The 25,980-nt window shown below is 37.3% G+C and overlaps 1 protein-coding gene across 1 annotated transcript in view; it reads left to right on the top strand.

The window, feature by feature from the left end:
- Positions 1-20,988: 20,988 nt before the first annotated feature.
- Positions 20,989-25,980, top strand: part of ARL6 (ADP ribosylation factor like GTPase 6) — a 38,975-nt gene continuing 33,983 nt past the window's right edge. Inside the window, exon 1 of the mRNA XM_036747786.1 lies at positions 20,989-21,287. The gene's annotated coding sequence lies outside the window, so the exon portion shown is untranslated. The remainder of the gene's footprint in view (positions 21,288-25,980) is intronic.

Below are 25,980 nucleotides of genomic sequence, written 5' to 3'. Positions count from 1 at the left end.
ACTGAGATTTCTGAAGCAAACAGGGGTATTAGAGAGTGCCAAAACCTGACTTTTGGCTTTGTGGTCAACTTTTTCAATAACTCAATCACTGTTCAATCTCTGGTATTTGGTAAAGGTAATGAATAAATTAAGAAATATTCTACCTATGAGCATTATAGAGTATGGAGTCCCTACTATAGTCATCATTCTGTTATAGGGATGGCTTTCTCTTTGGGGATGGAGAATAAATACCCAGAAACTTTGCCCAGTAGGTAACAAGTGATGCAGATATGGCAACTCCATGGACCCAAATTCCCATAGAACCAACTTTTAAACTTCTGTTTCCCCAAATATCCCCAGTCCTAGTGTAAGAACTTTAGCCTCAGATTCTGTAGAAGGTATAGTCCCTAACCATCCCTACTGACTTCAGTAAGCCGTCTTTCTCTATCATTTAAGGAAATTCAGGGGAGGGATAGCAAACTGTCATTTAAAAAATGTTAACTGATTCCTCAAAAATTCCCTTTCACTTAAAGATCCATAGTCCTTGGTCAAGGACACTCATTTCTTCCCTTGTCTCTTGTCCAGCCCATTCTAATGATTCTGGTAAATTTTGTAATGAGTATTGACCTGCTGTGTCTGCATGGAACAACATCATTTGCCTATTCCTCATTTAACAAAGGAGAGATCTGACTGCTCATCTCCATAACCAGTATAGAGATAGTTAAGACAAAAGAAAAGGAAGTCTTAATGTTGGAGATGAATACAATATCCCATCTTTTTTAGCTTCCTTTATAAAGATAAATATCAGGCAAGTGGACTGAACTTTTAAGATAATGAAAGCTTCCTCTCTTAACATTAGTGAAATGTAGCAGTGTTCTGATTTGAAAATGGGTAACAGACTTCAAAGTATATTTTTGATAAATTTCCATCAATCTAACATTATCCTGGATTTCACTCCAATGACACAGAAAGGTCACTTGGACTTCACCTGAAAGCCTTTTGTTCTTTTACTCTTAAGTTTGGAGAGGTAACTGTGACTAAGAGAGCTTTTATTTGAAGCTTTTGGACTATTCTAAAACATGTTTAGAAATATTCTACCTAAAACAAACAAAAAGATTATTTAGGCATTAGCTAGTAGAGGAGATTTGTAAGACAACAGAATGGAAAGAAAGAACTGTCTCCATTTTGGGCTTATAAGGATGACAAAATACTAACAAATATTTGGTTGGTTTGTACCCAGGCCCTAATAAAAGTCTTTGCTCCTCATTCAACCACATTTTAAGTTGCGACTGAAACTAAGGTTTTACATAACTAAAGTAGAAAGAAATTTCTTCTCAGTTATCCAAAAGGGCTAATAAGAACCCCAAAATCCACTAGAGAAACAATTAAGCTTCAATTTTCTTTTAGCTGTGTAGAGCTGATCTAAGAGGTTAAACAGTGACATACTACTGCATTCATCCTTCAAAATAGCAGACACTAAAGACAGAAAGACTAACAGCTCAGAATGGAAAGATCTGTGCTGAAGAATGGAAAGGGCAGAAGTAGATTTCATTGAAAAATAAAACCATTTATTTATCCTATCTTTCTCCTAGGAATAAGTAGAAAATATCAATAATATAAATCATGCTACTCTCATCAAAAGTTATCTACTATATAAGACTATGACATGAGGTTTGGCTAGTTTTTCTCCATTCTTTGTAATTATTAAGCAGATCCTTTTGGAATTCTATTTTATAGACATTTTCTTGATAGGGACATTGTGATGAGATACAAATAAGTTAAATAACTGATCAGGACATGAGATTATTCTTTAAATTAGCAAAAGAAAGATAGCTATACCTCAAGCCTCTAGTTTAAGTAACACTGGACTCTCCACCTCATCATAAAAATTCATTTTATGAATCCACCTCATTCAAAAGGATGAACAGACATCTTTCCCCCAAAGGTATTGAAATTAACATAAGGAGAAGTTAAGATTATTAGAAATTCTGCCTTTAAAATATTTAAGGTAGTGTGGTATAGTGGATAAAGAGCTGGCCATAGAATAAGGAATATCTTGGTTTAAATCCTGACTCTTAGACATATTAGCTCTGTGACCACAAAATACTCAGCATGGAGAGTGTTGCAACAATTCAGCTAGCAGCTGCTGTGGGGGTAAAAGACCAGCACAAGCCCAACAACAAGAATGCTGCCAGCACAGGTTCTTTTGATCTGCTTTACTAAGGAAAGCAATGTTAAGGGGTTAACAGTCTTATTTCAATCCAACATACAAATATCATTCATTTAATTCAGGGGAAAAAGCCAGTACCTTGAACTTCAGAGCAAATACAAACAAATTACAAACATATATTTATAAACAGACCAAATACAATGCATAGTTACCAAGAAACCACCAACATCTGAGTTCAGCCAGAAGGCTCTTAGAGCAGTTGTCCAGAGTCCCATGCCTCCAGGAGTGAGAGCCTCAAGAAAACAGCTCTGTTCTCTCTTTTTATACACTCTTTAGCCATCATCAAATGTCATCTGAGCAACCAGAACTCAGGCTCCTATTATTTGCTCTGGTCTTAGCAACTTGCCTTAGGACCCTGAGGGCTTCATGCCCACATAAGCTTAGCATCTAGTAGATAGGGGTTTGGGCCTGGAGCTTTGCACCTAGTAAGGCTCAATCAAAGTCACTTAATTAATCATTCTAAAACAGTAAGAAAGTCGCACCTTAGTTACCAATGCTGAGAGCAATATTCTAACACTATAAGTTGCAGATGGATTGCTCACCTTCATTGGTAGAGAGAGTTTCTATATGGAAAGTTCCCCACACTGATAAATACACTCACACACACACACACACACACACACACACACACACACACACTTTTCCCCCACAAAAGAAAACCTCCACAATGATATTGAGATTAGAAATGTTGAGTCATGAATCTAGGTTTATTTATTTTAACTGCAGATACTAATTCTACATCATTTCATAGGATTTTAGGGCTAGAAGGTACCTAAGAAATAATTCAGTCATTTACTCTGTCATTTTACAGGTAAGAAAACTGAGGTCTGGAGAAGACAGTTAGTTTACCCAGGTTTACACACTTCAACCTTTCCATTCTAAAGTTGGAGAGGATCTTGCTTATAATGTGTTCCATCCTACCTTCAGTTATTGCCAAAATGAACTCTATACATGTATTTTGGGAATAGTTTATGCTTTTTGTTTACTTTTTACTTAAACACATACTCCTATTTTATTGACTACAATGGGTACAAACCATTATATACCATTTCTACCATGTTCATTTTCTTTTACCTACAGTATTGTTATGCCTCCTGAGGATAAGAATTCTAATTTAGTCATTAACACCATAGCAAAAATTTTGTCACCTTTTTTTCTTTTTGGTCAAGTGAGTATATTTTATTCATTTGACTGCAGTGGTTTCTGAGTGTCATTAAAACAAAACTGCTTAGCCTTCAGAGGCATCCCAATAATTAAGCTAATTCACACTCATTTGCTTTTGGTGGCTATTGTGACGCTAAATTATTTCTAGACCTAACTTGTTTGATGACTGAAATGCTTTTATTCAAATTATTTCTTGTCATATCCTTCTAAAAGTACATTGAAATGATCACTGAATTCATAGAAAAAATAAAAGAATAATTTTTGTGGGTTTTTACATTTCCAGCACTGAATGAAAGACAAAGTTTCAAATACTTCGAATGATCCATGATACCATGGGTATGGTACTCCTTCCAATGATGCAAATAATACCCCATCTGTGCCTGCCCATCTTGTGCAACTCCGGCTTTGGTTTTATATAAGATATGCACATGCTGTAAATTTGTAATCTAAGTTTTGATTTGCTTTAATGAGACTGAATACACACACATATATCCTTAGAGTGAAATCTGGAACTGTATTAATAATGTGTGTGTGTGTGTTTTACCTATGCAATCTCTCAATTAGCAAGCTAATGTGAATGTGTACAGGGATATATACTTAAATTCTAGGCTTCCAATTTTAAAAATTCAGAAAGGGTCCCCTTCCCTTAGCGGATTTCAAAATGAAAAGAAATCCTGTGGTGTTAGAAGCTTCTCCTTTAATGGAACGATCTACAATGCCATGCTACTAGGACAGGATTTACACTCCAGGTCTCTATTGTGCTGTTCAAAACTACTAACTTTATTATTATTTGTAGGGCCCTAAGATTAATAGGTTTATCTCTAGATCCACAGATAACAAATTAAAATCATCCATTGTGCTTAAATTCAATTGTGTGTACAAGGCAGACTATTAAGAATTGTTTTTATTACTATATTGTTACTGGCTATTTTAACTAGTGAAAAATCAAGTAGGAAACATGAAAGGATGATAATAATGGAAAGAACCTAGAAGACCAAGTGAAAGTTCAAATACAGGGGAAAATTAGACAATTTGAAACACAAATAAGTCTTTATATTATTAATCAGGAATTTCTTTACATAACCAGAAAAATACTGGTTCAATGAGAAAATTATTATTTAGCATTAATACATGATGTTCTGGTGATATACTTTTAAAATCAAAATGTATTATGAGAATAGGAGTATCTCATATAAATATTTTTAATATCTTTAGTTCAAATATGTTTGTGTAAAATTATGATAAAATAGGCAATTGTATGAAAATACTCTGACCAAATAGTTCTTGATTAAAATAATGTTTTTTCTCACTTTTAATTCTGCTTTTACATGATAAACGTATCATCATATTGCATTTGGAAAACATCAATAATACATTTAATGTTTTCCTCTCAAAGTACTTTATACTTAAGTAAATTCATAATTACTCTTCAAAGTGAATGTTCTAATACTAGTTTAGTTCAAAGATAGATAAATATGAAACCAATAACATAATTTGCCTAAAACAGGAATAATTATGTTCAAAAAAGCATCCTGTTCAATATCAGTTATAAATTACACAACTGGTATTAATTTTAATCATGTTTACATAAAATTAAGAAATATATAAGCTTTAAACTTTCTTAGAGCTTAAAATTATATCTCAAACTCTAATTTTTTAAATTTCTTTTTCATATCAACAAAATATTCCCACTTCAGGCAATTTCTTCCTCTCTTCTGATATTTGAGTATTAAACCAACTCATAGTTATTAATTTACATATTGCTTTTCCTTTTCCTAATGTCAACATATTTAAAGCTAGTCTTTAGAACAAATTTACCTTGTGCTCCCTTTTTCCAAGCTTAAAGAAAGAAAGGGAAACACTTCTTGGTCACTTCTCTTAGGAAAGATCTTTCCTAATGTGGAAAATGTGTATGATAAAAAATTCAGAGCTAATGTAGGATAAACAGATTTCTCATCTGTGCATGATTATCATGATTTTCCCAGTGATCTCCATATTCTTCCTGGGGTATCAACATATTCCCTTCTTTCATTTTATGGATTTAGTCTTTCAATTTTGATAGTGGGAGTAAAAGCCAGGAAGGAGACTCATGACCAAAATTTTCACTATTCCTCATTTTTAAAAATATGGATTGACTTTCTTTTTTAAAAAATTAATTTATTAATTTTACCCTGTTACATGCAAAAATAATTTTTAACATTCACTTATAAAACTTTGAGTTCCAAATTCTCTCCCTTGCTCCCTCCCCACCCCAACCCCTCATTGAGAAGGCAAGCAATTCCATGTAGATTATCCACATGTAGTCATACAAAATATATCCATAAGTCATGTTGTGAAAGAAACATAAATTAAAAAAACTCAAGAAAATAAAGTTTAAAATAAGTATGTTTCAATCTGTACTCAGACACCATCAGTTCTTTCTCTGGGGGTGGATAGCATTTTTCATTGTAAGTCCTCCAGAGATGTCTTGGATCATTGTATTGCTGGGAATAGCTAAGTCATTCATAGCTGATCATCTTACAATATTGTTGTTACTTAGTACCCAGTACATTTCAGTTTGCATCAGCCCATGCAAATCTTCCCAGGTTATTATGAGAGTATCCTGCTCATAATTTCTTATAGTACAAAAGTATTCCATCATAATCTCTGGATTGACTTTCAAAAGACATATTGTTTATAAAATGCTTTAACCAAAAAGTAATAATAATGATTTGTGTTACAAAAAAATTACATTTTAAAAGGATATCTTCATTAGTTCTTTTTTTAACAACTCCAGATTTCCAAGTCATTTTATTGACTGCTTCTGAGGTTTCACTTTTTTTTTCAAAAGAATGTGGCCACAGATTCTTTATTTCTCAGTGCAGGGGTTAATTGAAATCTTCTTACTGAACACTATAGGTATAGCTAGGTGAGGTTTTTTTCTTCTATATTTGTGTTTATTACAAAATGAAAAGGCCTGACCAAATTTTAGACTTATATGTTAATTTAGCATTTCTACTATAATTGCAAAAACTATATATTTTGGGGCACATATTTTAGAAAGTACTGAAACCTTTATCTTGACATATGAGGTTGGAGAACGACAAAGGCATGTCCTAATACTTTTTTTAAAAAAGCAATAACTGTTTTATTTTTATTGTGCTCAAATTAAAAAACATTCATTCCTTTCCTTCCTTTGAAAGAACCATGAAGCAATATGGTGATTATCCTATCTGATGTTCCTATATGACAGGAAAAATGTGATCTTTCTAGTTGTATTTGGTGCTTTATCTCAGGAGAGCCTCTAATTCAATGTGGTGGGCTTTAAACATGGATTTCTATTTTGTGTATTTTCTGTGAAATTAGCTTGTGAGTAAATAAGATTGCTCTCCATTGTTTGCTGTTCTAGCATAGCCATAAGATGTAATAATGTATGTATACGTATTAGTATGTATTTGATGAGACACTTTAGATAATATTTAAACAGCCATGTCAAAATTTAAATGGTAGATAGCTTCTGCGGTTGCAATATAATCAAAATCAAAGAACACGTAAGAAATCTTTGGTTATGGCACAAATCTTGCAAACTTTATTGATTGGTTGAATATTGAGGAGCACAGTTATATAAAGATACCCAGCTTACACCTTTCTAGATCTTATTGACTGCTGCTGAAAATTGCTTTCATCCACATAAAAGGTCATAATAAGCATGTCTCTTTGGGAACTTGTCTTTGAGCTTTGTTCACCATTAGTTATGAACACTAACAATGCACCTCTCTGGTTTTGCAACAGGGAAAAAAGACCTCATAGTTTAGGCAAACAAGGAATTAAACTACTTTTCTTCTTGAGATTCCATCAGTATTTAAAGCCTCAATATTTACCTTGCACTCAGATTCCTAACACCTACTACATTCTCTTTTCTGGTAATAATCACAATATGGTAGAAAGATAATCATAATGAAACCACCATCCCTAGGGGAAACTACCTGTTATCTACTTTACTTCAGCAGTGAAGTAGCCCATATCTATTTGAAGGTGAGATTGTTGTCATCTTTTAAAAACCCTCTATATTATTATGATGCTCCATGTAACTTTCCATGTGTTGGCATGCCTACAAGTTAATAGTGTCATAGAATGCTCAGCTCTCGACACTAGGGAGTTTTTATGGTGATCTGTACCACATTTGCCATCTATTTGCGGAAAAAATATGGGGTTTAGCAAAAATACCTGCTGAGCAACATAATGAGATTTTTGTACAAAGTACAAATTACTAATTATTATTGTATTTTATTTTTCTATGATTTCCTAAGAGGCATTATCAGGTCTTACAGGTGGAGTAAGCCTGTTTATTAAGATATTTGTTAGCAAATAAAAGTTACAGTTCTGGTGGTTGACTTCATGACTTTTTGTTTTGTCTTTGCTGATATATATTCAAGATACCTTTACTTTTTATTGTGACAATTTCATTCCTATCACAGACCCTTAGGAATTCTGTCTACTCAATTCATTATTGCTGTCATTATACAAAATAATTTATATAATTTATATACTTAGCACAAAATCAGCATGCTGTTCCCTGGCCTCACCACTGTCCTGCTCTGCAAATTGGGATAACTAGTTAGGCTACATCTAGTCTAGCCAATATCCTATGTTAGTTGTAATTAACATCTAGTGAAAACATTATTTTTATAGTTCACTGATAAATTGGAGAAAGGATTCTAAGATGAGATTCAGGTCAACCGTCGTAGTACTCTTAACTTCACCGATTAAAAAAACAATTCATAGGCCTGCAAGGGAACTCTAAGATGTTTGAAGCTCTTTCACCTTACTAGTGAGGAAACCAAAGAAAGAGGTTAAGTGGCTTGCAAAAGGTCATGCCATTAGCTAGTGGCAGAGATGAGATTAGAAATCAGATCTCTTCATCTAAGCTCTGCTATTAACTAGTTACTAGATTTTGAGCAAATCAAATAACTGCAGTGGACCTGCTTCCTAATTTATAAAATGTTCTCATTCTGTTTGCTATTTTTTATTTTCTATGTACTGTGCCAAAAAAGGACAAAATAGTCAAAATAAACATATATAAAGCATGTTGTCTAAATGATGCCTAAATCTTCTTAATGTAGGTTCTGTAAAAATCCTTTACACCTCAGAACTATATAAGGTTGAGAGAGTAAGATTTGCCATCCCTGGGTAAGTCACTTAATCTCTATTTGCCTCAGTTTCCTCATATGTAAAATAGTACCTATCTTTCAGAGTTGTGGGGATAAAATAAGGTAATATTTGCAAAGCCTAATGCAAACCTTAAGGAACTATATAAAAACTATTTATTATTTTTTAAAAATTCTTGTAATGCACAAATTAAATAATAAAGTTTCATTGGTTTATCAGAAGAATACTATTTAAGTCCTGAATATTTTCTTTTATTACTAATCTACTACATTCGAAAGAACTAGTGTGAAATGAGAATTGAAAATAGAGCATTTTAAACATTTGGAAAACAGAGTATGTGAACGATTATAGTATAAGGTTGGGGAGATAGATAGGAATTAAATTGAAGAGACTTCTGAGTAGCAAAGGTTATTCCCCGCCATGACTCCTTCAAAACATTCGCCTATCTCAAGCCCTCAACCACTCCCCTTAACCAGTGAAGATTCTTATCTTCCACTTTCCCTCACTACTCCTTTCCATCCGACCACAGTCCCAAATCTTCCTAATCCTTAAAAAAAAACTTAAAGGTAGAGCACAAGACTTCACTAAGAAGATTGAGGAGGCCGATTTGGATTTTTCTCTGTTTCCCTTCTCCACTCCTCAGGACTTCTCAATATCAGCTATTTCCTCTCCATCTGTTGTTTTGTTTCATCATTCTTCACTGAAATAATCCTTCTATTTGTGCCCAGTCTTCACGCCTTTTCTAAGACCTTGCTCCAACAATCATTCTTCTCTCCACTCCACTTCAGAGTGCTGACTTTGGAGTCTGAAGGGACTAGGTTCAAATCCTACCTCCAACACTTGTGAGTATGGAGCCTTAGCTTCTTCCTGTTTCCTCATCCATAAGATAGGGATAACAATACCAGTAGTTCCTATTTTATAGAATTGTTGTGAGACTCAAATGAGATAATGCATGGACTCTGCAAACCTTAAAGTTATATAAATGCCAATTATTGTTATTATCTTCAATCTTTTCCTTTCTTCTGTCTACAGTCAGTCCTGAGTCTTCCTAACCCAAAAAAAGTTTTCCCTTTTGCCCCAATTCAACTGCAGTTCTCTTTCCTTTTCTTCAGAGTCAAATTCATGAAAAAGTTGTCTATATCCAGTACCTCTACTTTTTCACTAACTAACCTCTCCTCAACTCTTTGCAATCTGACTTCCATCTCTAAAACTCTTTCAGATCATCACTGGCCTCCTAACTGACATACCCAATGACATTTTTTTCAGTATTCCAACAAGTATTTAAGTGACAAAAATATACCAATTACCAAGTCCCTTTGCTTCAGCCTTTCTTCATCCCTCCATCTCTAGTCCCATTGTCAACACTCAAGTATATGCCCTCCTTAAGAACTATTCCAATAGCCTAATAACAGGTTTTTCTGTCTTCCCTCCTCTCTATAACATAAAGGCTTTTTTTTTTTACCTAGATAGTGATACCCCAACTGAATTCTAAGCTCTTGTAAACATCTTTCCTTGGTTCCCAGTTCTTGGTTCCATCTAGCCTTGGTTCTCAGTTTTCACAGAGTCCAGCTCTTTTAGTCCATTCCTTTACTAGGGAGGAATAAAATGGATCCTCCCACCCTGGGATATTCATCTCTTCCTCTGAAGTTCTTCTGCTTCTAAATAGAGATCTTATACCTAGCGATCCCATCCTTGTCGCCAGATATAACATAAAGGCAGAGTTCATGATTTCAAAGAAAATCATAAATATGCCTGAATGGTTCAGAATCGCATAATATAAGGAATTCTCTAAGTAGAAGGCAGAGGAATTAAAGCATTTATTCAAGCTCCAAAGTAGCAGACAATGGACTAGTGTCCCCAATTCTATATCCTGGCCAAAAGCTTCTAGGCCCAATAAGTCTGCCTCACAAAAGTAACCAGGAGGTTACAGAAAAACCTCAAGCCCTTGCTCAGCACTCTCTGGTTTGCACGCGGGTCAGTCCTGCTCTCAATAGTGCCTGCTGCTTCAACTTCTTCTGCTTTGGCTTCGGCTTCTGCAGCTGCTGCCTCTGCCGCTGTTGCTGCTGCTTCCACTGCTTCCACCACTTCTCCTTCTCCTGTCTCCACCACGTCTCAATCTCCAAGCTCTTTCTGATATATATAATGCTGCTTCTCAAGATGAACCTGGAGACCATGAGATTAATTAGGAATAACATAAAAGAGAAGATAAGAGGGCTTAAAGTTGCATAGGTGGAGACAATGGGAATAGAAAAGAGAGACTGAATGTGAGAGATATTACAGAGGTAAAATTGACAGTGTTTAGCATTATCTGCAAAAGGAGTAAGAGAGAAAGAGCTGAAAAAACCTGAACATAGGTGACTGGAAAAATGGTGACACCATTCATAGAAATAGGAGACTCAACAGAAAGGGCAAATTTTGGGGTGGGAAAGAGTTAATTTCAATTTAACATATATGCATGTGTATAGCATATGTGTATATATATATATATATATATATGTATGTATATATATATATGTTACGTTAGTCTAATTTTTTGTCCCTATGCACCTAAGCTATGAGTGCTAAGTCATCTGTTCCCCAGTTTATTCCCCTTCCAATTTGCTCAGATGAATAGGTAAACCATAATACCATATGAGTTGATCCAGGGAAGCTGGGCCCAATCAGGTCAAAGGGATATCTAGTCCTTAGAGGCTAGAAGACATGGGTTCAAAAACAGAGACAGAAATGGGATAGTTTAACACTCATTTGGGATGCTGACTGGTTTAGCTACAATGTCAAATGAATAAAGGACAGTATAGATTCACAGTTTCATGCGCAGTCATCTTTTTTTATTATACCATATTATGGAAAAGTTTGTTTTACTCCATAAATTAAGAATAAAATAAACAAAAGAAGTTTTAAAAAGAATCACATATTCCAGCAGCAGGCTAATCTAGTGATAGAGGAATTCCAGTCAAGTCCTTTAGAGGAAATTGTTTTGGAAGAGAAATAAAATTCCTCCTCTCCCACTCCACCACCATCCCAGAAGTGCAACTGAGTTCAGAAGATTCATCAAAGTTTCCACTCATGACTAGTGGGAGTGGCAGAGTTCACCAGAGCAATAAGTGATAAATTACCAAGGAAGTGTGTACAGATAGAAGCAAAGATTGTCACAGGAGAATGACAACGGTTTCAGTGTCATGACCCTTCATAAGAGACAGAAGTACTGGCTGTGGACTGCTATTGTGAAAGCACTGATTCCTGGAGCCCAGTCGTAAATACCTAGTCAACTTCACAAGGACTACATAATAAGAAAAGGACTTCCAGGAACCAAGATATTCAAGTTACCACTTTGTCATACATGTTCTCTACACGTGTACTAAACTACCTTTGTAAGTCTGAGCCCACTTATCACAGGACCCTATTATGAGCAAATGGCAAGGATGTCTCCAGTCTGGATGAAATGGTTTACACCAACTGTTCATACCAGACTCAGTAAATCCTCTCTCTACAAGAAAATTGAAACTATTGGCTGATAAACAATCGAGGGCATGCCTGTGGGAGTTCATGAGTGATAGACATAGAAATTCAGACTCTCTGGGTTATCCTTAGAATTCTGAGTAGGAATAGTAGCCTCCTTCTGGAGATCTGACTCATTAGTCAGTCAGTTAACATTTTTATTAAGTGCCTTCTAGGAGCTAAGCACTGTGGGAAGTAATCAGAGGGAATACAATACTGAAAAATAATTCTGCCTACAACAAGGATCTCAAACTCACTGCATTGTGGCCTGCAAAACTCCTCAGTATAGCAGAACCAGTTTAAAATGCAATCACGAAATGTTTAAAAAAATTTTAAATACAATGAAATGTAGATAATGTTAATTTGTGGTTTTCTAAGTCAATATGCAGTCACAGGCATCTATTTCTATTTGAGTTTGACACCACTGGTTTACAATATGCCCAAGAGGTCATCATTCACTTATTTCTTGAAGATTTCCAAGGAGGGGATACCCACTGCTTCCTTAGGCAGCTGATTCTACTTTTTAATGGTTCTAATTGTTTTGTTTGTTTGAGACTGAGTCTTCCTATCTCTCCCAGCTCAGAAGTGCAATGGCCACTCATGCACAGCCATGCTGATGGGCATGAAAGCTTTGATATATTCCATTTCTGACCTTAGAAGTTTTGTCCCTCCTTAGGCAGCCTGGGAGCTTCTTGCCTTGCCTCCTACTCTCAGGGGTGCCAGACAATGCAGACACCCAATCAGCTTTATACCTGCTATAATTAATAACTAATGAGTTCAATCAATCTACCAGCCTCAGCCTCACCAGTAGCAGAGATTGCACACTGGTATCACCCAGGTTGGCAGTAGTTTAATTGTTGGGAATTTTTTCCTGATATCAGACTAAATTTGCCTCTTCACAACCTCTAGTCATTGTTTCTAGTTCTGCAGCCTAGGGCCATAAAGAATAAATCTTATCTTCCTTCCAAGTGACAGCCCTTCAAAAACTTGACAATATCTACCAGGTCCTCCTTAAGAATTTGGACAGAAACCAAATTGTAAGAGGTTGAGAAGGGATTTTTCCTGAGGAAGTGAGGGCACTGAGCACTGAGCTTTTTTCCCAAGAATTCTCCTGTGAAATAGAACAGGAAAATGGAATAGTAGATAAATGGGGTAAGGTCAAGGGAAGTCTTTATTATGATTGAGGAGCTATAAACATGTTTATAGGCAAATAGAAAGGAACCGGTGGTAAGGCTGAAATTGAAGATGTATGAAAGAGAGGATAATTGCTGGAGCAAAGTTCTGACATTGCAGAGAATGGGATCAAAGGCACAGGCAAAGGGATTAGTCTAAACTGGAAATATAAATGGGGAAAGGAGCAGAAAGGTTGATGATACCAAGAGGGTTTGAGAAATGGATGAGGATTCTCAAAGAATATCATGTAGGATGGCTTCAATCTTCTTAATGAAATAAATAAGTAAATTATCTGCTTTATATATGGGAACTGGAGGTGGGCTTGGTAGAAGAGAAGGGTTGGAACAGGTACTAAGTGATGAGGTAAGAAGTCAATAAAGGTAAAAGAGGATTCTTGAGCAGCAGCAAGGATATAGCTGAGATTATTTAACATGAATTTATTAGTGTGTACAATGATTATGTTTGTGTAGAATATGTGTATTAGTGTGTAGAATGATTACATAATTTTCTCTAGTAATGCTAAGCAGCACTGGAGCAAGAGTGGGAGAATCAGATGGTGGAGATTAACTAAGGACAAGGATTCACAGGTTGGGTACAAGGGCAAGAATTTCTAGGGTATAAGAAATGAAATATTAAAATGGTAAACCGTGGGGTCCAAACAAGGCATAGACATATGTGAGGTCTGAGTCAGGGGAAATGGACCTAGAAAATAGGAATGGGAGAAAGGAAGAACTAAGGATAAAAGTCACAACAAGAGCAAAAAGTAAGATCATAGGAAATAGATTTAGAGCAGGAAGTGACCTTAAAGGTCATTTAACCCAACCTCATCATTTACAGATGAGGAAACTGAGCACTTTGCCTAAGATCATACAAGGTCACACAGGTAGAGCCATGATATGAACCCCAGATTCTCTGACTTCAAATCCAATGCTCTTTTTTGCCATATCTTGCTACCTCAAGTTTACTGTGAATGTGATTAGATGGGAAAAATAGAATTCTACAGTTAGAGAATAGAATTTTTTAAAAAATTAATTTTAGACGTGGTACAATTTCAAAAGAATGACATCTAAAGCATCACTATACAGGTATGTGGCTGAAGCAAGATGGATAAGAAAACTAAATTGATGAATTTAAAGAATTGAGAGGTCAGTGTATTAAAGGTGTTGTGAACATGAATACTGAATTTCCTAATGATTATGCCAGGGGATGGGATGGACTACAAAAGAAGCAGGGCTGTTGTGGAATGATGATAGAAAAACAGCATAGAAGTGGGAGAAACAAGAAGTATGTATGCTCATACCTTCTCCTAGTTATGTAATTTGAGGGGAGTAGGAGAAGTTGCCCTCAGTAGAATGGGATATAAGAAGTACAGTCCTCAATAGCATAGCCAAATAAAGGAGAGGTAGAAAGAATGCTGGTTACAATTTAAACAAATAAATCCATTTATTAGTCACATACTATGCATAACAGACTGTGATGGGCACCAGGAGTGCTTAAATACTCAAATGGATCTGTGATTTCATCAGTGTTGGTACCACTTCCAATGATAAACCATAGTCAGCCATGCCCTCTTAGCCCAGGAAACTTTCATGCATATGTCCTTAAATAAATCCTCCTCCAAATGGGGTCTACACTGCATACTACAGGGAAGGGAAGGACATTATCTAGACCTTTTGTACATTTTTAATATTTTATTTTTAGTTCTGAATTCTTTCCCTCTCACTTCACCTTCCACCAGTCACTAAAAAGGAAAAAAAATGACAAATATATAAAATTAAGCAAAACAAATTCCTGCATTAGCAATATTCAAAACATATGCTTTAATCTATACTATGAGTCTATCACCTTTCTATCTGGAGGTAGAGAGCATATTTCATCATGAATTCTCTGAACTATGGTTGGTTTCATTGTGTAGATCAGAGTTGTCTTCATAGTATTGTTGCTATTGTATAAATTGTTTTCCTGATTCTCCTCAACTTCACTTTGCATCAGTTCATATAAATCTTCAAAGGTTTTTATAAAACTATCCTTTTCATCATTCCTTACAACACAATAAAGGAGGAGCTGAGCTGTCCAACTGGAACTGGCCAGCTAGGTTCCCATTCGGGCAACTCAGACTACTCACAGGTTGTGGTTTGTCCTTTATTCTCAAAGAGGGCCATGACATCAAGAATATGATGCCACAACTCGTAACTGAATTGGATTTAAGTGAGGGAGGGCTGTTCAAAGTCACCAGCCTCACTTTCTCCTCCAGAGCCATCTGGGTTCAGTGGCCAGATATAGATCAAGAAAACTGGAGATGGCCCAGGATTCAGTGGGAAACATTGGCCTTTTTAAGCTAAAGTCTTTCTGAGTTCTCACTTTGAGTGAGGCAAAGCTCATTCAGTGATTGGGCCTGTTTAATAGGTGAATCAAGGGATGGCCTCTTTAATTAAAAAAAAAATCAAACTTGGAGGGGAAGACCCTCAGGGTTTCTGGCCTCAGGGTTACATTCACTGTGATCCACCAGGGCCCAAAAAATAACCATTAAGTGGTGCTTGGTCAGGGACCTATTTTTTTGGTCAATCACTGAGAGCCAGAGTGAATTGGGTTTCCCTGAAAAAGACAGTCTCTTAATCCTTAACTAAGCATCAACTATCCTACTTTGGGCAAGTGCCCTTCACCAATAATACCAGTGAAGGCCACACATATCAAACACTGCAACTATAATGGTTCTGCTCTTAGAATTGCTCAGTTTAGAAACTAAACTTTAGCACCAAGGACATTTATAAGCTGGGTCTGAGACAGGTGCCTTCTTCCAACACAATCTAGGTCCTTTTGTGAAACACCAATGTGATATGCCATGTGTTTTTTTAAATGAAATTTTAAAACAGATTAAAAATTCATGAGAAATTCAATTAAGGGCAAGTTCTTCAAAAGTTAAAGCACACATTCAGAACAATGTAGCATGAAGGATATAAGTTAAACACCAAGAAAAAATTCCTAGCTAAGGGAAGTCTAATTAAAGTTAATTTCCCACTTACAGACAGTCACCATAGTCCCTGCCCTATTTATGCTCATCCATGTTTAAAGGCCTCAAAGCTATGAAAACTTCTGTGGAAAATAAAGGAACCTTAGAAACTTCAGAAGTTTATAAATGGACAATAGGAAGAAACTGAGGAATGGTAGAACAGTTTATGGGTAGAGTTGCCTTGACTATGGGATTTCCACCCCCGCCCTGAAATTCTGTCCAAAAACACCTTCCATAATCATTTTTTAATTCATCTTCTGACTCTCTGAGAATTGGTTTCACAGTGGAGAGTGCTGGAATTCTTCCACAATTGCCAAAAGTTGGGTATTAGAAAAAAGAGGTACACACTAAGGTTCCTTTGGTGGTATTATTTGTCCAAAAGCCATCTGAATCATTGAGCAAAGATATACTTTCTGTGTTGTAGTGAAGAGGTTAGTATGAGGCCAAACAAAATGGACTAATAGCCCCAGAGATAGGGAAAAGATGAGCTTTTATAATATAGCAATAGAATAGGGTATAATGACACAGTAGGATCCAGGTCCAAGATGAACTGTCATTTAGACAGAAAGAAGAGCAGATATCAGTATCAAAGTAAAGTTGAAAGTAGTATTAAAGAAACTATACTAATGCATTGAAGTCACTTGGTGGGAATTATCTGTTGATTTTTAAACTGAGAAAAATTAGACCCATTTTTGTGGGAGAACATGGTGTCAGAAGTTTTTGGTTCAGGTGTTGCCTGTATCATTTACTACCTGTTTGAGCTTGGGCAAATTACATAATCTTTCTGGTCCCCTTCTTTCTCATCTGCAAAATAATGGGGTTGGAATAAATGGCCTCCAAGCTCTATAGCGCTTCCAGCTCTAAATCCATTTATGTGTATGTATATGTATACATCTCATCTTTTTCTCTATAAAAATCCCTGCCTTGCTTTCACTAAGCTGTCGATTCTTTCTTGGAGCTCAGCCCCCTTTCTGAGATATGTAATTCTCAATAAATGACTTTGCTTGGGTTGGAGATGGTCTGAGTCTGTGAATTCTTTCAAGACAACCTCACAACACACCATGAAACTGAAACATTTTTGGTATCCCTGGGCGGGCAGAGTCTCTGATTCAGACTCCCTCTATTCCAAGGTAAGCCTTTCTCTTTCTCTTCTCTTAGCCCAGAGGTTCTTCAAGTACCTAGGAATACTTGATGGGATTGTTTGGGACATTTTTCTCTGGACAGAGGATGCTCTGGGAACTTTGTGGGGGAGTTCTTTTGAGCTTATTTTTCATCCTCTCTCTAGAGGGGACACCACTGAAGAGGTGAGCAGTGGCTATAGGGGGGATTTATTTAGGCTTATGGCATTAAGGGGACAGTCCCCACCCCCAGGCCACAGGACTTCCCACTCAGCAGCCTCCTGCAAAATGGGAACAAATTCAGCTTACAAGATCTAAAAAAAGCCACCTCATATTTTTCTGTAATACAACCTTGCCTCAATGCAATCTAGAGGACTAAGAAAAGTGATTTGTGGAGGGGATTTCTAACAAGGCTCTCTGAGCTTGTGGACTTCCCCCTGCAACTCTATGTCTGTGTGAAAATGTCTGCCACCTTGTAAGATTTAAAATTCAGCCAGGCAGAAAAAGAAAAATCCCTAACGGTTATAACTAGAAGAAGCTAGAGAAAGATTGATAAGCTGTCTCATTACTTTGAAGTCATAGCTGAAAGTGTGAACAGAGGGTTTGAGAGTAAACAGCTTGGAAACTGTTTGAAAGAAAAAGTTGTTGGTAAAAATTCTCTCTCTCTCTCTCTCTCTACTCCTGAACTCCGGCCACATTTGAGGATGTAGAGGGACGAAAAAGAAAAAAGGAAGGGGGAACCTTTTCCCCTAAGATCTAAGAAAAAAAAAGGTCATTTCACTGATCAAAGAGAGGCAGGTTTGGGGGCTGTGCCAGTGAAAGTTTCAAGGTTGCACTTAACCTTTCTTGGGTCACAGAAAGAGAAAAGGTTTGTGTGAATCAGGATACAACCAAAGGTAACTGAGTTTGGAATATCTCAGTTAGAATTTAGGGAGTCTTATAAATTAAAGGTAAGTACTAGTCAATTTTGAAGTAACTTTTTAAAATCGGTATGTGTGCTAAAATTGAAAATTTTACTCAATTATATGAGACTCCAATTCATTTTAAGAAATCATAGAAAGTTATAGATAAATTAATAAGCTATAGATTTCTTCCAAGATTGTAGAACCCATATTTGAACTAAATTAAAACATACTCTTAAGTATGATAGTTGGGATAGATTAAATTGTAATATCAGATTGCCACCGGATTAGCTGGAAATAGTGGACCTCATAATATGAAATGTTTAGAATAAGTAGCATTTGTGTAAAATATAAGTTTCCAGTTAGCATTAAAATCCTAACCCCAGATTCTGTGTAATACCATTTGGAACATAGATCCAGATAACAGAATTCATTTTGGTCACATTTTAAGTGAAATATTGTTTTTCCTAATTTGATGTTTAAAATAAGTCAGAATTTATCATATTATTTGGCACTAAGATAAATTAAGAAAATGCATAGATCTGAAATTTGTTCATTTGGTGACCTTAAGCAATTATCTCAGTTTACTGCCTAACACAATGCCTGGAAGAGGGCAGACACTATAAATGTTAATTATTATTATTAGTTCCTTAATTAGATGTGACCAGTATACAATGCCAATGGTTATGAGATGCCCTAAAGAAATGGCAAAAAGGGTAAGGAAATTGTATTTTTATCCTAGAGACAACAGTGAGCCACTGATGATTTTTTGAGAAGGAGAATAATACGCTCAGATTTTTCTGATAGCTGTGTGAAGGTCGAATTAAAGTGGGGAAAAAAACTAAAAGAATGGACACCATTTAGGCGACAGTAATCTAAGCAAGAGGATCTGATGATTAGGATGATGCTAGTGTGAGTCGTGAGAACAAGATGGATATGAAATCTTGTAAAGGTAGAATGGAGGTTTTTACAATTTATCGGATATGAGACAGGGTGCAGGAGAGGGAAGAGTCAAAAATGCCTCAAGTTTTAAACCGAGGTGACTAGATGATAATGTCAACAGAAATAAGAATTTGGGTGAGGAGTAGGTTTTGGAGGTAATGAATTCATTTTTGGGCATACTGAATTTGAGGTGTGAGTGTGACATCTAAACGATGTTTAGCAGGAAGATGGAGATGTGAGACTAGAGTTTAGAGGAAAGATTAGGGTGGCTTTTATAGATTTGGGAGTCATTTGCACAGAGATGTGAGAGGCTGCATGGCAGTGAATAGAAAATTGGCTTCCGAGTCAGGAAGATTTGGTTTCAAGCCCTGTCTCTGATAAATACTGGCAGTGTGATCCTAGGCAAATTACTTAAACACTCAGTGCCCCAAGTCAACTCTTTAAAATTATAAATTGCAGAGGGATATACAGAACAGATGAGATATCTAAGAATAAAGTGTAGTAAGAGAACAGCACTTGGGTGATAGGGAAGGAATCTCGCTTAAGGATGGATTATAAACAAGTTAGGCGATCTAGGATAGAACAGTGTCACTGAAGTCAAGGAATTCTCCAGAAAGGAGTGATGTCATGTTAAAACAGAACAGTTAAGCAGGATGAAGAAATATGAAGACAGAAAAAAAAGCCTTTGGATTTAATGATTAAGGGATCTGTGGCACCCTATGAGAAAACAATTGAACAGTTCAAGTTAACAGGGAACTATCTGTGAACTATACAGTAAAGGTTCCAAAGCAAACAGGGAAATGTGCTAGGTGAAATCAACAGAGTTGGGCTTGGAATTGGGGAGCAACAGATATCAGGAGGAAGGAGTCAATCCAAGGAAAAGAATGAAGAAAAAAAGTGCCAAACAGCTCCTTTATTTTTTAAAGCAATTTATCTCGGCACACACCCTACTTGCGTCACCAAATCAATAATTTCTCAACCCTAGGAATTCACGGGGACCCATTTCCCCATTTATAAGAGGGGATAGTAATACCTGCACTACCGATCAGTTGGTATGGGGTCAAGCAAAGTACTTGATATATTTTACATAAAGCTGATCTATGATGATTATTATTCCTGCTCCAGAACTTCGGGATCCTGAGTCAAACGAGGTTCTGTTCTCATCTCCCCCAAGAGGAGGGAAGAGCTAGGAGGGTTTGAGCAATTCCAGCCGCATTTCCTTTGTCCTTTAAAACAAAAATCGGGAGACTCGATCCGCGCCCCGCCCCCCAACCTGGAATAAAGGAAAGTTGCAAAGTGAAAACTTTACAAACCGGCCCCTGCAGCCATCAGCCCCCAGCATCACTCAGAGCGCGTTGCTGTGCGCCCCAGCTTCAGGCCACCCTGTCCTCGGAGGAGCCTCATTAGGGCAGAAAAAACACCAACCTCCTCTTCAATGTCAGTCCCTACATGGGGGAGCCCACACAAACTCGGCGTGCAGCTCCCGGCAAGGACATCTAGCTTTGGGCGGGGCTGACGGGGAGTGAGGAGGAATCACTACAGGCTCCCAGATGCCCGAACTGACCTAGAGAAGAGGAAGGAAAAGGACTACATTTCCCGTGAAGCAATGAGGCTGCTGCCGTCATTCCCCACCTCCCCATAGCAACCAGTTCCAGGCCAGAGCTGTACTTGAAGGCGGAAAGGCTTTCTGCACGCTTCATTAGCCAGGCATGCGCATTCCCTCCTTACTGCCCAATCTGCCAACCAAGCCCCGGGGGGAGGGGAGGGGAGGAGAGGGCCCCCCCACCCCCGACCTTCCCCATCAAACCTCGCGGGGATAGAGCTAATTCCCGTAAGAGGAAGCAGAAAGGAGGAGCCCGGGGAGGGCGGGGCCTGAGGCCGGAACGGGCCACGGTTGCCTAGGGGACGCCTACAGTGCCGCCAGCTCCTGTGCTAGCTCCCGGGAGACTTTGTGGGCTCTTCGGTTTTCCCGACCCTCTTGACCTGGTGGATGAATCCCTCTGGCCGCCGGGCGAGTCCTCTAGATGGGATCGGACAGGACCTGAGAGCTGAAGCGGGGGTCCCTCGTGCCCTAAGCCGAGACGCGTAAGGTTCCCGCCCCGCTCCCCGGTGGTGAATCGCAGGTGAGTGAAGGGGCGAGTCGGCGAGTCGGCGAGGAGGGGGTCTGCTTCCCCGTCTCCTCCTCCTTTTCTTCTGCTCTTTCTCCTCCTCTTTTTCGTTTTCTTCCTCTCCCTCCTCCTCTTCCTCCTCTTCTTCCTCCTCCTTATTCCTGCTGTTACTCCATCCAGCCTTCCCAGTCATCCAGGGACTTGTGACTGGGAACGTCATTCTAGACTTCTCAGTCTCTCCCCCTGTATCCAACCTGTTGCCAAGGTCTACTGATTTCATCTTCATAGCGTCTGGAATTCGTTCTCCTCTCTCCTCTGACACCAGCAGTGCTGGGATGCAGGCCTGCCTCACCTCAGGTGGACCTGCCTACCACAGGTGCTTCCTTCCCTGCTTGTGGGAGGAGTAGCACCAAGGCCAGCATTCTCTTAGTTCAGGTTTGTTGTCAGAACGAAATGAGGCATTCACAAGTCACAGAACATTTAACAAAGTGCATTTACTTTACTCTAGCAGTAAAAATATGCAACAAAGGTACAGTGGCGCTTACTCTTGATGGGCCCCCACATCTCCATCTGGACACGTGTCTGGTCTGTAAGTCATCAGGATGTGGCAACTCCCTCGTTTCGGAGCTCTGGCTGCATCAGGCTCAGGCACCCACGAAGATTCTTCATGTCAGGGGCTTTTTTATGACCCTAAATTAGGAAGCTGAGGCTAATCAGGTTATGTGGAAGGAGAAAGTTAAGTCAAGGAAACCCTGATTCTGTTATACTACCACAGATCATCCTTCACTCAGCTGTCAAAGTGATCTTCCTATAGCAAAGGTCTGATCATGCCATTGCCCTACTCAGTAAACTCTAGCAGCTCCCTGTCACTTCCAGGATCAAATATGAAATCCTCTGTTTGCCTTCATAACTTGCCCTCCCCACCACCTCAGTCTTTTTCCTCCTTACATCCCTACATATAATTTATTTATACATCACTGTTTGCATATTTTCTTTCCCATTAGACTGTGAGCTCCTTAAGAGCAGAGATTGCCTTTTACATTTCTTTGTATCCCCAATGCTTAAAATCGTGCTAGGAACACAGGCATTTAATAAATATTTATTAACTGACTAAATGCTTACTACTTTGTACAACAGTTTGAGATTTAAATTAATGCTTTTGAGATACTTGACCTTTTTTCCCCTCCTTATGAATTTTATTAGTTTTTCTAGTTCTATAAAATATTCTTTGGTAGCTTAATTGGTACTGTAATTGATAAATAAATTAATTTACGCAATATCGTCATTTCTATTATATTAACTAGACCCACCCATGGACAACTTACGTTTCTCCAGTTATTCATGTCTGCCTTTATTTCTGCAGAGAGTTCTGTAGTTGGATTCATATAGTTAGGCTAGCCAAGTACAGGTAGGTTTATTATCATGCCAGTAAATGATGATTTTTTTTTCTTTTTTCAATGGTAACCTAGGAAATGAAAAAAAACTAAGAAAAATACAAAGTGACTGTCCCCATCTTGTGTTTCTCCTTCCACTTCCTCAGTGATTTTTTTTATACTGCCAGTGAGCATTCATTTAACTGTTTATACCTTAAATGTGACTTCCTTACGTAGCAGCCAATAAATTAATGTAGTATTGCCAAAGAAACTTAATCTTTTTATTATTGTTATTCTTTATATGTCAGGGATTCTTAACCCTAAGGTCCATGAACTTTTAAAAAGATACATTTTGAGAATTGTATTTCAGTATAATTAATTTCCTTTGTAATCCTACATAGTTTATTTTATGCATTTAAAGAATTAGGCAAAAAAGGAGTACATAGGCTTCACCAGACTGCTAGAAAGGTCCACGATACAAAAAAAAAAATGTTTAAAACCAATGCTACAAGCCAGAAGATTAAAAAAAAATTGTATCTAAATGGAAAAAAGGCTCCAGGTTTTCTTTGGAAAGTCAAATAAAGGAATTGGTAGAGTTGGTTTTCTTATGTATCCAAAGGCATTGGTTACTTGATCATTTCATCTTACAGCGAACATCATAAAAAAGATTACTGTGGAGAAAAGTTTATGTGCCAACATCTGTGGCAGAGGATGAGAAAATTCTCAAAAGAATTGAATAGGAGCACCCATATTAAATCAACATATACTTTAATTTTCAGTGACTTCAATGTAAAAGTGGCCATAGAGAAAGATTATAAATATAATTTTCAAAAATATGACAGAATCGAGAAATGGCTTGTAGACTACACAAGAGTATCAAACTTTTCTGATATATTGATTAATTTGTGGAGCATCTTTTTTCCTTCTTTCTCTTTTTTATTATTATAAGAAATGGATTTCTGGGAGGGGGTTGAGGAGACGTACAGTGTAGGAATGTAAGTGATGTAAAAATAAAAGATATCAATAAAATTTATTTTTAAAATTCAAAATGGTTTATATCTGTGAATTGGCATTATTCTTAGAAGATTAAATGTTTGCTGGCTGAGACTTTTTCTAGGCTCTTGGCTTCCTCTGAATGGCACTTTTCATGGTAAATACAGGCAGAGATCACTTCTGAGGTAGAACCAAGACAGCAGAGTAGTAGGAAGGAGTATAGTGAGCTCCTTCGCCAAACTCCTCCAAAGTGATCTAGAAAATACATCAGACCAAATCATATTGGAAAATCCTAGAAAAAAAAATTACAGTGAGTCATTTGTTCAGCCCAGGTCAGCAGATAGATTGGTGGACACTGGTGTCGAGGTCGGTTCAGCAGTGGGTTCTTCTCAGTATTTCAGTGCACAGGGACTATGTTTAAGGGCAAGAAGTGACTCCCACATCTGTACCATACAGTGACCTTGAATGGTGACCTGGGAACAAATATTTACTGGCAGGTTTGTTGCCCAGTACCAGTTCTGGCTCACAAATCCAGAGTGGCCTGAGGAAGGAACCTGTGGACAGAGAAGAGTGTCAGTACTAACTTCTAGTACAATTTGAAGCCTGTAGAGAAATAACCAGGGCAGGAATCCTAGACTTTAAAGAAACCTACAGTTCTGTCACTGACCCAGCAGAGCTTTCCATCTAGCTGATGGTGATTTAATCCAGCAGCAGTGAAGTGTTGCTCATACTCAGATTCATATCAGGAACCATAACTTCAGATGGGGGTGGAGGCTGGGGTAACAATCAGACTTTGCCCTGCACTTTGAAAGCACTGAATTAAGTCTAGAACAACACAATTCTCACTATTCTCAAGAGAGCAACAATTGATTAAATCCACACTGTCCCTATCGTAGTAAGCGGAACCTGGCCCTCATGTAAAGTGTGAAGTCAGAAGTAGACTGGAAGAATGAGCCAAAAAAAAAAAAATCCTGCCATAAAAAACTATTATGGTGACAGGAACACTGAATACAGAAACCCAGAAGAATAGAATGACCCCAAAACATCTACAAGCAAAGTCTCAAAGAAAAATACAGGTCAGACACAAATTCAACTAGAATTCTTAAAAGAAATGAAGCAAGCATTTTTTTAAGTTAATGTTTTTATAAATTAAATGAAATCTAATGCCATCGTTTCAGAAAACTTAAGAGTTTTTAGAGGAAAAACTTGGAAAGAAATGGGAGCTATGGAAAAAAGAATTTGAAAATGAATTAGCAATTTCATACATAAGGTATAAAACCTTGCCAAAGCAGCATACTCCCTGAAAATGAGAATGGATCAAGGAGAAACCAACTAGACAAAAAAGAATATACCAAAATCAAAAGACTGAAACATTAGAACAAAATGTAAGGTATCTTGTAGCAAAAACAACTGACTTGGAAAACAGATCAATGAGAAAAAAATGTAAGACTCATTAAACTATTTGAAAACCAGAACCAAAATAAAGACCCTAAACATCATGTATCAAGAAATCTTAAAATTGCCCAGAACTCCTAGAACCAATGGGCAAAGTGGAATAGGAAGAATCTACCAGTCATCTTCTAAAAGAAACCTCAGAAATACATTGTCTAAAATCTAGAGCTTCCAGGTAAACAAAAATATATTGCAAGCAGTCAGAAAGAAAGAATTCAAATTTAAAGACAGTCAAAATTACACATGATTTAGCAGCCACCACTTAAGTGAAGAGCTTAGAATATGATATTCTAGAATGCAAACAATATACTCTTAACCCAGCAAAACTGAATATAATCTTGGGGGAAATGGACTTCTAATGAAAAAAAAAAGACTTTGTAGTATTCCTGATGAAAAGACCAGAGCTAAATAGAAACTTTGAAGTTCAGACACAAAGAAGTTAAGAGAAACATAAAAAAGTAAACACAAAAAAATAAAGGATTTAACAGAGATAAACTGCTTACATTCCCAAAATGGGGAGATGATATATGTATCCCTTTTGAATTCTGGGGCATCTAGGTGGTGCAGTGGATAGAGTACTGGCCCTAGAGTCAGGAAGGCTCCTCTTTCTGAATTCAAATCTGGCCTCAGACACTTACTAGCTGTTGTGACCCTAGGCAAGTCATTTAACCTTCTTTACCTCAGTTTCCTCATCTGTAAAATTACCTGGAGAAGGAAATGGCAAATCACTCTATCATCTTTACCAAGAAAACCACAAATGAAGTCATGAAGAGTTGGACAGGACTGAAAAATAATTTAACACAACACAATTTTGAATCCCGTCATCAGCAGTAATCATAGAGAAAGTCTAATTGGACAGAAATCCTGGAAGTGGATCTTTTATATCTTAT

The sequence above is a fragment of the Trichosurus vulpecula genome, chromosome 2, assembly GCF_011100635.1.
Source record: "Trichosurus vulpecula isolate mTriVul1 chromosome 2, mTriVul1.pri, whole genome shotgun sequence".
NCBI classification, from domain to species: Eukaryota; Metazoa; Chordata; class Mammalia; order Diprotodontia; family Phalangeridae; genus Trichosurus; species Trichosurus vulpecula.
Note: the sequence above shows the minus strand (reverse complement) of the source record. Positions and strands in the feature narration are given on the sequence as shown.